Source organism: Mustela erminea, chromosome 4, assembly GCF_009829155.1.
Source record: "Mustela erminea isolate mMusErm1 chromosome 4, mMusErm1.Pri, whole genome shotgun sequence".
Lineage (NCBI taxonomy): Eukaryota > Metazoa > Chordata > Mammalia > Carnivora > Mustelidae > Mustela > Mustela erminea.
The window spans coordinates 37,962,513-37,974,584 of NC_045617.1; positions in this window are offsets into that span (position 1 = coordinate 37,962,513).

Below are 12,072 nucleotides of genomic sequence, written 5' to 3' on the forward strand. Positions count from 1 at the left end.
ACCAGAGCCCACTTTTATTATTGTTGTTGTTTCAGGCCTCCTGGATCTCATGCTGAACTTTAAAATCCTATTCGCGGTTCAGCTGCCAGCACGCTGTGAGCAGAGCAGTGAAAAGTGGAAGAAATAACAGGCTTCACCGTGCAATCAGTAGTTCCCTACTGAAACCATATGTCATGCATAGAATCCAGGAGACTTGAAAAGTCTTGAAAAAGTGCAATGCCGCTAGTACTCCTAATGGGAATTAGTGATGGGCAAGTGCCTGTCAGAGGGATTAGAAAAGTAGAAATAAGCGAGCAAGTCATTGGCTAAGAGAAGTGGTCAAAATTATTGTTCACTCTGGATTCAATCACTAAGTGATTATAACTTCTGTCTGTGAAATGCCTCTTGACCCTGGCAATCAAATTCTAAGTGTCTAGTGATAAAGAAGTAACAAATATCTTTCTTTTTTTAATTTTTTAAAATTTTTACTTAAAGATTTTATTTATTTGGCAGACAGAAGTCACAAGTAGGCAGAGAGGCAGGCAGAGAGAGAGGGGGAGGCAGGCTACCTGCCGAGCAGAGAGCCCAATGTAGGGCTCCATCCAGGACCCTGAGGTCATGTCCTGAGCTGATGGCAGAAGCGTAAGCCACTGAGTCACCCAGGCGCCCTCAAAAATATCTTTGTAATAATGTACTTTCATGTCTGTCACAGTAACAACCAAATAATTGTCATAACCACTATAATGACATTCTTCCTCTCTCACCAATTTTTACTATTAAAAGATAGTAAGATATCATGGTAGGTATGTCCAAGGGCTTTGGAATCAAAGAGAACCGAAATCGAATTCTTACTCTGTGTCTTCAAGTTATGTGATCCTGGAAAATGTTTTATTTCTCGGAGCCACAATTGCTCATCTGTAAAATGGGAATCATGGTACTTACCTTAATTATGTTCAGCATTATTTGGCCTCGGCATACAGAAATACTCAGTAAATGGAGCTGTTAAAAAATACAGGACAAAGCACAAGCATTATTTTTTAAAGTTGCAAGTGGAATTTTTCTCAAAGGAATGAAAAAATCTATATATTTGAGATATTTATACTCAATATTTGAATTTTTCTGTAAAGTATTAGACCTTGTCCAGTTATACTTTGTATGTGACAGAAAAATACCTTATCCCTTACCTCATCTGAAAACAGTTTAAATTCATGCTAACTTGTCCAGATTGAGTAGAAATTTTTAGCTATAAGTGGCCCTAATATATACCTTTCTTTTAGGTAAATGTTTTTAGGACATCTTTAAAATGTGTGCAGGACATACCCTCCCCAATGTCCATAACCCCGCTTTGGTGAGTGCTGTGAAGTGTGTAAACCCGGCGATTCACAGACCTGTACCCCTGGGGGTAAAAATACATGTTTATAAAAAAATAAAAAATTTAAAAAAATGTGTGCAGGACATGAATAAATTTTTAATTTTGAGAATAATGGTCATGATAATGCAGTACGTACTGAGAGTTACCTTTATCAATGATAATTTCTAAATAATCAGATTTTATTTCTTATTATGGGCAAGACTGAAAGTAAAATAAAAGTGTGTAATCCTAGTTAAAATAATAACTGGTTTGAATTGTATGTTTATTATAAGTATATAAAGTAAACCTATTCCTGTGTTCTATAGAAATGTATATAAAGCAAAACAAGTATTCATAATACACACCTACACATACATTTGGATTTTTGTGAAACTGAAACTACACTTCAGGCAATTTAAACCTGTAATTGGATTGTGTTTAAAAGAGTTATTTTGAAAAATCCATTATTGGGATTTTAGAACCCATTTTCTCTTTGAAATAATGCTATAAATTTTAGTGAAACTCCCTGACTAGCTCTGAAAACTCTTTTAACCTATCATGTTCCTAAAATATTGTGTTAGCTGAACCATTCTGAATATATCTAACCATTATATAATAATTTTGGATAAGAAAACACTTCCTAATTTCTTGCTTTAGACACAGAAACATAGATGTGTGTGTATGTGTGTGTATTCTTTCCAAATGAATTTGCAATTATGTATAGAAGACAACAAAATAAGTCACCTCTAACCTTTAGGGCTTCATAGCTTGTTAACATTGTTTCTGCCAGTCATTCATTAGAAAGCAATATAGACTCATTAAGAAGAACATGTTCAAGTCAAATCCAAGCCTGGTTTACAGTTGCTTGCTTAGTGCCCAGAAGAATGGCATGAGTATCATGTTATTTCAAGAATTACCTGGAGACACATTCTATCTCATCCTGGTGAATGAGATTATAAAGTGTGGCCTGCATGAGATACCCATGAGGTAAAGTCATAGAATTGTGAACAGTCAGTTTAATAAGTGATAATTAGTGGTTTGGTTTTTGCCTAGGTAATATGCCATCTCCCAGTAATTTTCAAGAGTTGTGTCAGTGACTTGGGTGAAACACATGGTACCTACTTTGTAGCTATAGAAAAGTTAGAAAAGGTGTCTAAAAAATTCACATTCTAAACCATCTTAGAATAAATGAAAAATGATTAATTTTAACTAAAGTAAATCTAAATGTCCTCATGTAGATTCAGTAAATACTTTGTGTAGGTTCTAACTGTGGCCAAATGTTTGAGCCTGGTGGCATTACAGGAGAAAAAGTATGAACATTTTTCGCTAATCAGTTATTATGTGATCAATAGTATCCCAGACTGGGCAGCACCTCCCTCCTCTAGATCTACAACACCTTAGCATGTGCCTATAATTGCTGATGTTTGTCCCTTTGGACCATAAGCTACTTAAGGAAGACATTGTGTTTTATTTATTTTTGTAACCACCCCACTTAGTCCAATATATGGTAGGCTCTCAGGGAATACCCGTAATGAGTGAACCGAATTTACAATGTGGCTAAAAAAACGGTAAGCACAGTCTTAGGCCACTGTAACAGATTTATAATGCCCAGGTAATGAAAAAATATGATCCAATAAATTTATCACTGATGGTATCTAGAATATTTAGTTCTGGGCAAAACATTTAAAAATAGAATTCGCCAAATACGCATTAAAAGTACAAAGATCAGGATGGCAAGGAAGCTAAAATTATATTTTATGAGAAGGAAGAAATAAATGAAAAGATGCTGATAACAAGAAAAATGTTTTCAAATATTTTAGCAGTGTCAGGATGGCCGAGTGGTCTAAGGCGCCAGACTCAAATATTTTAAGTATTCTCTCATGGAGCAGATAGAAAGATGGATGTTGTCTCCAGAGGCCAGAATAGCACAGTGAGCACATGAATGATCTACTGTGGCCTCACAAGGGAACTTGCCATGTTCTACAAATAAAACGTCTTGCCTCAGAGGTAGTCAGTTTTTGTTTATTGGAAGTATTTAAGCGGATAACACCTGTCAAGACGCGGCAAAGGGAATTTCTCAGTGTGTACGGATCTCAAAGTCTCTTTAAGCTCTGGCTACCTGTTCTTTAGATCTGTGGTTTTTCTCCGCAAGAGCCATGCCTTCAAAATGTTGGATATTCAGGAACTGTAGTTGAATGAAAGGAAAGGATTGTTTTAAGGAAAACTTTTCTGCCCGTAGAAGAATTTCAAGCTCATTCCTAATACAGAGCTCTGATAGTTTTCTTTCTTCTCTTTCTTCTCTACCACTTCTTCCTCCTCCTCCTTGCTATAGTGAACGTCGTTCTGCTTTTGCTTCTGCTTCTTCCTCGCCTTCCCCCTTCTCCTCCTCCTTCTCTTTTTCCTCCTCTTTCCCTCCTCCTCTAATTCTGCTTGGTGAATATCAGTTATAAAGAGGAATAACACCCAGTCAGGGAGATAGTTTTAAATAGTAGTTCCTTTAGATCATGTTTTATGTTATTTTTCTATTAGTATTCAGATGTTGTGAGACAAGCTACTTAATTAAAATGTTCACTTTATCATAACGTTCATGTTGAAACCGTTGGTGTTTCTAAAAGGAAAGCAGACTTATTTGGAGGTTGTGACACACACCTATAAAAGCCCAGGATATTGTAGAAAATATTCATGATAAAAGAAAATGGAATGATGAGTCACAAAGTGTTATGTGTTCTCAGAATATATTAAAATGATATTGATGAAATTGTGAGAACATTGAAATCTGTGTGAATGAAACCACCGGATTTGATGTTTCTGATCCATTCAGATGGCTATGAAATGATAAAGTAAGCTATTTTTATTCTGTTCAAAATGATAGATATCAAGATGATATACAGTTGTGTGTGTGTGTGTGTGTGTGTGTGTGTGTTGTGTGTATGGTATATAACATAGCAGCCAACAGTCACATGTGATTATTTAGCTCTTGAAATGTGGTTAATCTAAACTGAGAAGTGCTCTTAGAGTTACAAAGACTCTGTTAAAAAAGGAATATGAAATATCTTATTATTACTCTAAAGTACTGATTCTACATTGAAATGATAATACTTTGGATCCATTAGGTTAAAGAACATATATTATTAAAATTATTTTCACCTGTTTCTTTCTTTTTCTTTCTTATTAACATATAATGTAATATTTGCCCCAAGTGTACAGGTCTGTGAATCATCAGGCTTACACATTTCATGGCACTCATCATAGCACATACCCCCCCAATGTCCATAACCCAACCATTCTCTCCCTACCCCCCACCCCACAGCAACCCTCAGTTTGTTTCATGAGATTAAGAGTCGCTTATGGTTGTCACCTGTTTCTTTTTATTTTCTTTAATCTGGTGGCTTGGATTTGTGGCTCACATTATATTTCTAGTATATAATCCTGATCTACAATGAACTAAAATAAAATTTCCACAGAATTTTAGTTTTAGAACTAGATGGGAACTTAAGTTGAGCATCATAAAATGATTATTCTGTGGTATTGAAATAGAATGGGTCTCTAAAGTGGGAATAGGCTCAGTCTACATTTACCTACATGGGGTTCTTTTGAGCACACATTATGTGTTCAAATCTTTTAAATGCATGTAGGGAAGAGGTCTAACACCTCATAATTCTTAAATATTATATGCTTGCTCAATGATGTCTAAGGTCTTTTGTTTGTTGGTTTTAGTCATTTAAATTTGGATTGTATTATAATCAGACAATGCAAGGGTGAGTGCACCATGTTCACATTTCATGAGGACAACGTAAATATACTATTCTCTTTTTCTCCCCTATGAAGATAATTTCAGTATAGGCATTTCCATAGAAGTCACAAACATAATGTGTATCAGCTCCAATTCAAGAGACTTTGTTCTGTTTATTATCAACTCTCTTTTCCTAAATTGTCCTCCAAACAGAAAGCAGTAGAAATGCCTATTGGCACCAGGACCTTCCACTCAGCTATTGGCAACAGAGAATAACATTAAACAGAAACTGCCAAAAGCCATGTAGACAATTTCTACTGAGCAGAGCCTCAACTTTTCAGAACGGTGGTTACAGTCCTGTGCTCTCTTATCTTCAGTCTTTATTTCCCTATTTCCCTCCCAAAGAGTTCTTTCATAGCTTGAGTATAAATTGTTAATATTTCATGATATTTGATTTCATCTATAGTACTTGGGAACAAAAGTTTGAATGAGATCCTGAGGGCCTAGATTTCTTTCTTTCTTTCTTTCTTTCTTTTTTTAAATAGCTACAGTAAAACAATAATAGAGGCATTCTGCCACCTTAGGAAACAGCCTAGAGGAAAAAGGACGAGGAAGATCATTTTACCAGTTACACACCAAGCCCAAAAGGAATGGCAACTTCATAAATTATTCTGTGGGTATTGCTGAAGTAATTCTTCAGAGTTAGACATTCTAGTGAGTCTACAGTTTATATAGACAAAGGAAATTGAAAGTTGGGACAAATACCTAAATATTTTAAAGCTCTTGGAAGCTTATGCTAAATTCTAGAATTTAGCTAAATTCTGTAATTAGAATTGTCTATACGTGAAATCTGCAGACAGAATTTTCTGCATAAAAGAGACATTATCCACTTTACTTGGTGTATATACAAGGTATTAGAGATTGTCTCAAGCATATTGACTCCTGCCAAATAGTAATTGGACATACTAAATGAGATATAATAAAGAGTAAATTGTACCCCCTAAACCCTGAAAATCATTGTTTGGCCATCTCATTTTATTATTTGTAAGTAATCTAATTTTAAAAAGGCAGTGCTTGTTTGATCAATTTAAAATGTATCTGTGTGTGTGTGCAAATAAACCTTTCTCAGTTTGCTTAAAATATAAATAATACTGTTGGTGCAGTTAAAAAACTTGGTCCAGGTAGTTTTCAAACAGGTGTATTTTATCCTCAGGAATTTCCTGTAGAGCCCAGGGGAAGTGGACATGTTCTAAAAATCAGATGTGCTTTTCCTCTAGTTCTATTGTGTAAATTTGTGGGAAAAATAAATATCTCTTTTTATAGATAAAATATTTAAACAGAATAGCCTATCTATTATTGAAAAATTATTACATTCCTATCAGTAAGTTATTCTGGTCCTCTGAATACTTCTTTTTGTAGTGTATTTTAGCTGAAGCATACTATTTAAAGCCACAAAAAGCACCTTATAAAAACACAGGCCAAAATGAAAAATCATTTAAGGGGTGGCAATTATGCTATGCATCTAGATAATCAAGTTTACTTCTTTTTTTGGACACAGAGATACTCTCAGAATTCCTTAAGGTAGAATGAGGCCATGTGATTACATGCTAGTCACTGTAATATGGGTGGAGTGAAATTTGCCCCTTCTAGACCTGGTTTCTTAAAATCTCCATGCAATGACCAACGTTGTCTCTATTCTCTCAGCTCTTAGCTGCAAAATTCAAGGGGATTTTAGGAAAACCTATTGGACTGCAAAGCCACCATATGGAAGGAAGCACTGCCCCTGAATCACTGTGTTGTCAAACACTATATTGGGACTGGGATATGAGTAAGAAAAAGATCTTTATTGTGTATTTTGTTATAGTAGTTAGTCTATCCTAATCAATATATCTTGTTTACAAAAAAAATATACTGATTGTAGATTCCTTGCTAATTGGAAGCTAGAGCTGTCAAATAATCACTCAGTGGGGACACTAAAATACCTTTGGAAAAATTCAGAACTTTATGTCTAGCTTTATAAAAGTGATTCCTTAAAGAGCAAGATAGAAATAGCCCATCTTCTGCTTGAACAATATAGAAATAAAAATAGAAAATTAATGTATATGAGTATTTTGCTAAAACATATAATTTTTAATTTGATGTAACCCCACTTGTTTATTTTTGTTGCCTTTAATTTTGGTATCAAATCCAAAAATACCATTGCCTCGGCCAATGTCAAGAAGCTTGCTCTTATTTTTTCTTCTAGGAGAATTAAGTTTCAAGTATTCAAGTTTTAATATGTTTTGAGTTAATTTTGTATGTGGCTTAAGATAGGCATCCAGCTTCATTCTTTGGCATAAGGCTATCCAACACCGTTTTTTAAACAGACTGTTTTTTCCCCATTGTATATTCTTGGCTCCGCTGCCATAAATTAGTTGACTTTGTATGCATGGGGTGTCTATTCTGTTCCATTGACCTATGGGTCTTTTTAAATGCCAATACCACACTTTTTTTTTTATTACAATAGCTTTGCAATATAGTTGGAAATCAGGAAATGTGGGCACCCAATTAAGAACACCCCTACTGAACAGAAATTCTTAAACACAAATTATAAAACACACAAGGAGAATTTGAAATGTCTAATTTTAGCAACATTAAAAACCAGGCAATAGGGAGGCCTGGGTGGCTCAGTTGGTTAAGCAGCTGCCTTCGGCTCAGGTCATGATCCCAGCGTCCTGGGATCGAGTCCCACATCGGGCTCCTTGCTCAGCAGGGAGCCTGCTTCTCCCTCTGCCTCTGCCTGTCATTCTGTCTGCCTGTGCTCGCTCTCTGCCCCTCTCTCTCTCTGATAAATAAATAAAATCTTTAAAAAAAAACAAAAAAAAACCAGGCAATAAATGCAGGAAGTATAGATTGTTAGATTCAAGGAAATTGATAATATAGAACAATAAGAATGAAAGAAACATGCATTTTAACTCCTCCAAGAAATCAAAGCCTGTTAGCAGTTAGGAAACAAAATCAGAAGATCATGAATAGGATATGAAAATGTACCAATTCTGCATTTAGAAATAAAAAATGTTGTCAGAAAAAATCCAGTAGATGAAAAAAATATTGATATTGATTCAGATGAAGAAGAACTGAATAATTTGAAAAATGGAAAGAAGAAGATCTCTGAGAATGAAATGTAGATAGAAAAAGAGATGGAATAAAATAGAAGTTTAAAAATGTGGATAAAGAATAAGAAAAAAAGAAGTGTGGTTTTAAAAAAAAGGGAAAAATAAGGAAAGTGCTATGATCAAAGAGCTAATTATTGAGAATCTTTCTAGAATATAAAATAGATTGAATTTAGATTTAAGTAACCCTACTATGTCCCAGAGGATGAGTAAGAGCAAATCTATTTATTAGAGGAAAAAAGGCAGATAAAAGAACAAAAACAGACAAACAAAAAACCAAAACATAAAAATTACCAGAGAGGAAAAGCAAATGGCTTGAAGGTAAATGGAAACTAGATTTATGAAGGCCTCGACATCAGCAACATAAGCCAGTAGACGAGTGGAGAAATGTGTTCAGGATACTGAAATTGATGCATAAAACTAGAATTATACATGCAAAGAGACTCTAACTCCCTTAGGATATTCTCAAGGCTTTCCCATTAAAATAAAAAAACAATAGAATATCTTTTATCACCACTGTTAATCTAAATTTATTTTATCCTCTAGTCCAGGAGTTTGTAAACTTTTTCTGTATAGGAGCAGCTAGTAAATATTTTAGGTTTTGTGGCCCATAAAGTCTCTCCAGTACTCAACACTACTATGATTCTATGATCCAGTGCTCAACACTACTATGATAACACTAATGTAATCATAGACTATATGTACACCAATGGGCACAGTTCTGTTCTAATAAGACTTTATATTTATGAAGGCAGGTAGGAAGCTGGATATAGTGAGTTTATTTATTTAGTTCATAAATGATTACTAAGTGTAAATTCTACGGGGAAACCCCCATTCATTAGAGAAACAAAAGTGTTAAAAATATCCCAAACTAAACATGAAATTTTTAGGATCTTTATCGAGAAAATGATCAAATTCAGCTAAGGAACTTAAGAATTGGATATATACACAGAGGTACAATATTCCTGTATGGAAAGACTCAGGCTTCATTCCATTCATTCATTCACTCACTCTTTATCCCTCTCCCATCTAGCAATATATCTCCTTTTCAAATAATAAGTGAGAACTTATTGAGATTCAGGCACTCTGTTATATCTTGGAAATATGACAATTGACAAGACCTCTGTTTTTGTGGAACTTATACTGTATCCAAAAGAAATTGTATCCAATTAGTTACACAAAAAATATAAAATTGCAGCTGTGGTAAGATCCTCACATAGTTGCTTGGTACCATTAAGTTGTATAATGGAGGAAGGGATTGCCTAGTAGGTGAGATCAAGGAAGGTGTTTTTTGAGAAAGTGATTATTGAACTGGGGCTGAAGGAGAAATGTGAATTTCCTAGGTGAAGAAGAAAGAAAAGAGTTTGTTCCCTGAACAAAAGTCTTGCAGCAAGGAGCATGGTCAAGATAAGAGTTTGAGAGCAGCAAATTTATGGCAGAAAGGGAGGGAAAAATTAAGGTTAAAGGAAGAGTATGTTAGGGCCAAACCACTGTAGAGCACAGAGAGCACATATGATTATTTCTCTTTATCCTAAGAACAGGAAAAACCATCACAGTATGTTCAACAGGGACTGGATATGTTTGGATTTGTATTTCAAAGATAGGACTCTTAGGGAAAAAATCACTCTGACTCCTTTGTGAAGGAAAAACTGGACAGGAACCATAAATGATGCAAGTATAAGAGTTAGGAAGAAATCACAGAAGTGTTAATGAGAAAAAAATGGTAGAAAACTAAGAGAAATGGAGAAGGGTAGTCAGATTTGATTGATTTTTAGTGTGTTTTAACATTTCATGTAGATTTTTAATTTTTATTTTGAAAGATACTGCAATATTGCTTTCTAATATTCAGGTTGCTGGTGGGGAGCCGTTCTTATTTTAATTTCCTTGTCATTGAAACTCACTTTTAGATTTTTGGATATTTTCTTTAATGCTTTGAAATGTCATAATAATGCATTTTGTGTATTTGTGTGTGCACGTATTCCATTAGTTGTACTCAACAGTTGATGGACCCTTTCTATCTGGAAACTGTGTGCTTTTGGGTTATGGGAAATAGCTTCTGATGATTCATCACTTGACCATTAGTTATTTTTCCAAAGGTAGTTAAAATATATTATCTACTTACATCTTCTCTCCCTTTCTCTTTGTTTTTAGGTATTATATCTTTACTTTTTTTTTTTTTTTTTATCTTTTTAGTAAGGACTGGAGAAGAAAGGCTTCTAAAACAAATGGGCAATTCAACATGCTTAATAGGAAGTCTCATGATATTGATTTTATTTGCTGATATCACTTCTAGCAATCTTCATGAGACATGACTATTCTCATGTTATAAGGCAATATTCCTTTATAGGAAAAGGTTTTAAAAAGCCATGTGCAAAAGCATTGTAGAGCACTTTACACCAGAAAAATGAGTTTCTGGTGAGAGAAAGAGCTATCATTTTTGTTAAATTTCTGCTTCTATTAACACTGTTCTTCAGGTAGGTAATGAGTACTAATTAAATTATTTCTATGACATTAGACAATTTATCTTTATAAAGGATGATATCGACTTACTGTAAAGTTTGTAGAATATTCTGTGATACTGGAAAATATTTTTCAGAAATTGATTACAAATTTCATTTTGCATTTGTTTTTCATTTTGTATTTTTTCTTTAAAACATCATTTGGTGATTACTTTACCTTGAATTATAGAGTAGTTTGGCGAATGTTCACTACAACTTGGTTTGGGAAACAAGGTTTGAGGAGTTACTAGTGAAGGTATAAGACTTGTCATGTTGACTGATGCAAAATGATATGTGATTGAGTTTCTAGGGTTATAAATTGCATAGCAGTAATTAGGATGACAATTGGACAGGAGTATCAAAGTGAAGTGAACTCATTGTCCATTTAAACCTGGCCTATGCTCTTTCTTGATGGCCTGTAAGTACAATTATATTCCCTAAAAAATGTTTAACAATATTGTTGAGGGAATGAATCCTTTCTGAAAGAATAAATCTACAGTTACAGTTCCATTTTTTGAAATCAAGCTTCTATTAAATGCAGACTTTACTATTTCTAATCTGTGTGATACTCAACATTTCATTATATACCTTTCTGAGCTGATAACCCTTAAAAAATCCTTCTTTTAATGTTGATAAGAGATTAATTGAGATGATATATAAAAAGAATCCACTGTAGTCCAGGTATATGGAATACATGCAATAAATGAATATTTTATTGTAATTTCATTACTATTTTTAACAGGTCATAAAGAATTGCATATTAATCTTCTTTTTATAGAAGTGGGCCAGACTAGATACCACAGTAAAATTCTTTCCTCGAAAATATCTAAAAATACTGAACAAAATTGTCAATATTTTTGATATATCAATGAGCTGGCCAGAAATCAGAATATTGAGAAGCCAAAGATTAAGTGAATCTAGTATCCTGAAGTGAGAGGCTGTTAGTGAATCTGGGTTTTGTGTTGGGAGCCAAACAGATGAATTTGAACCTTTATTTTCCTGGTCATGTATGGAAAATGGGGTATAAATTTCAAAGTCCAGAGTTGGCCAAGCTAAATAGTACAACTGAACACTGGCTTGCACAAGGCCAGAAAGCCAAAATGGCATCATTATTAATATAATACTAAACCTGACCAAACTGATTCCCCAAAAGCATAAAAAATTGTCCATTTAAAGTCTTTAGCAAAGAGTATAACAAGAAAGACTCCAAATCACAAATATTTTAATTTACCTTAAAGCTAGTTGTTCTGTTAACTGACGGTACCAGTAGTTTTACAGAAATAAATACAATCTTCTTCACAGAAATCTGCCTTCAAAAGTTTCTCAAATAATTTCATTGAGAGTGTTACGTGATAAATA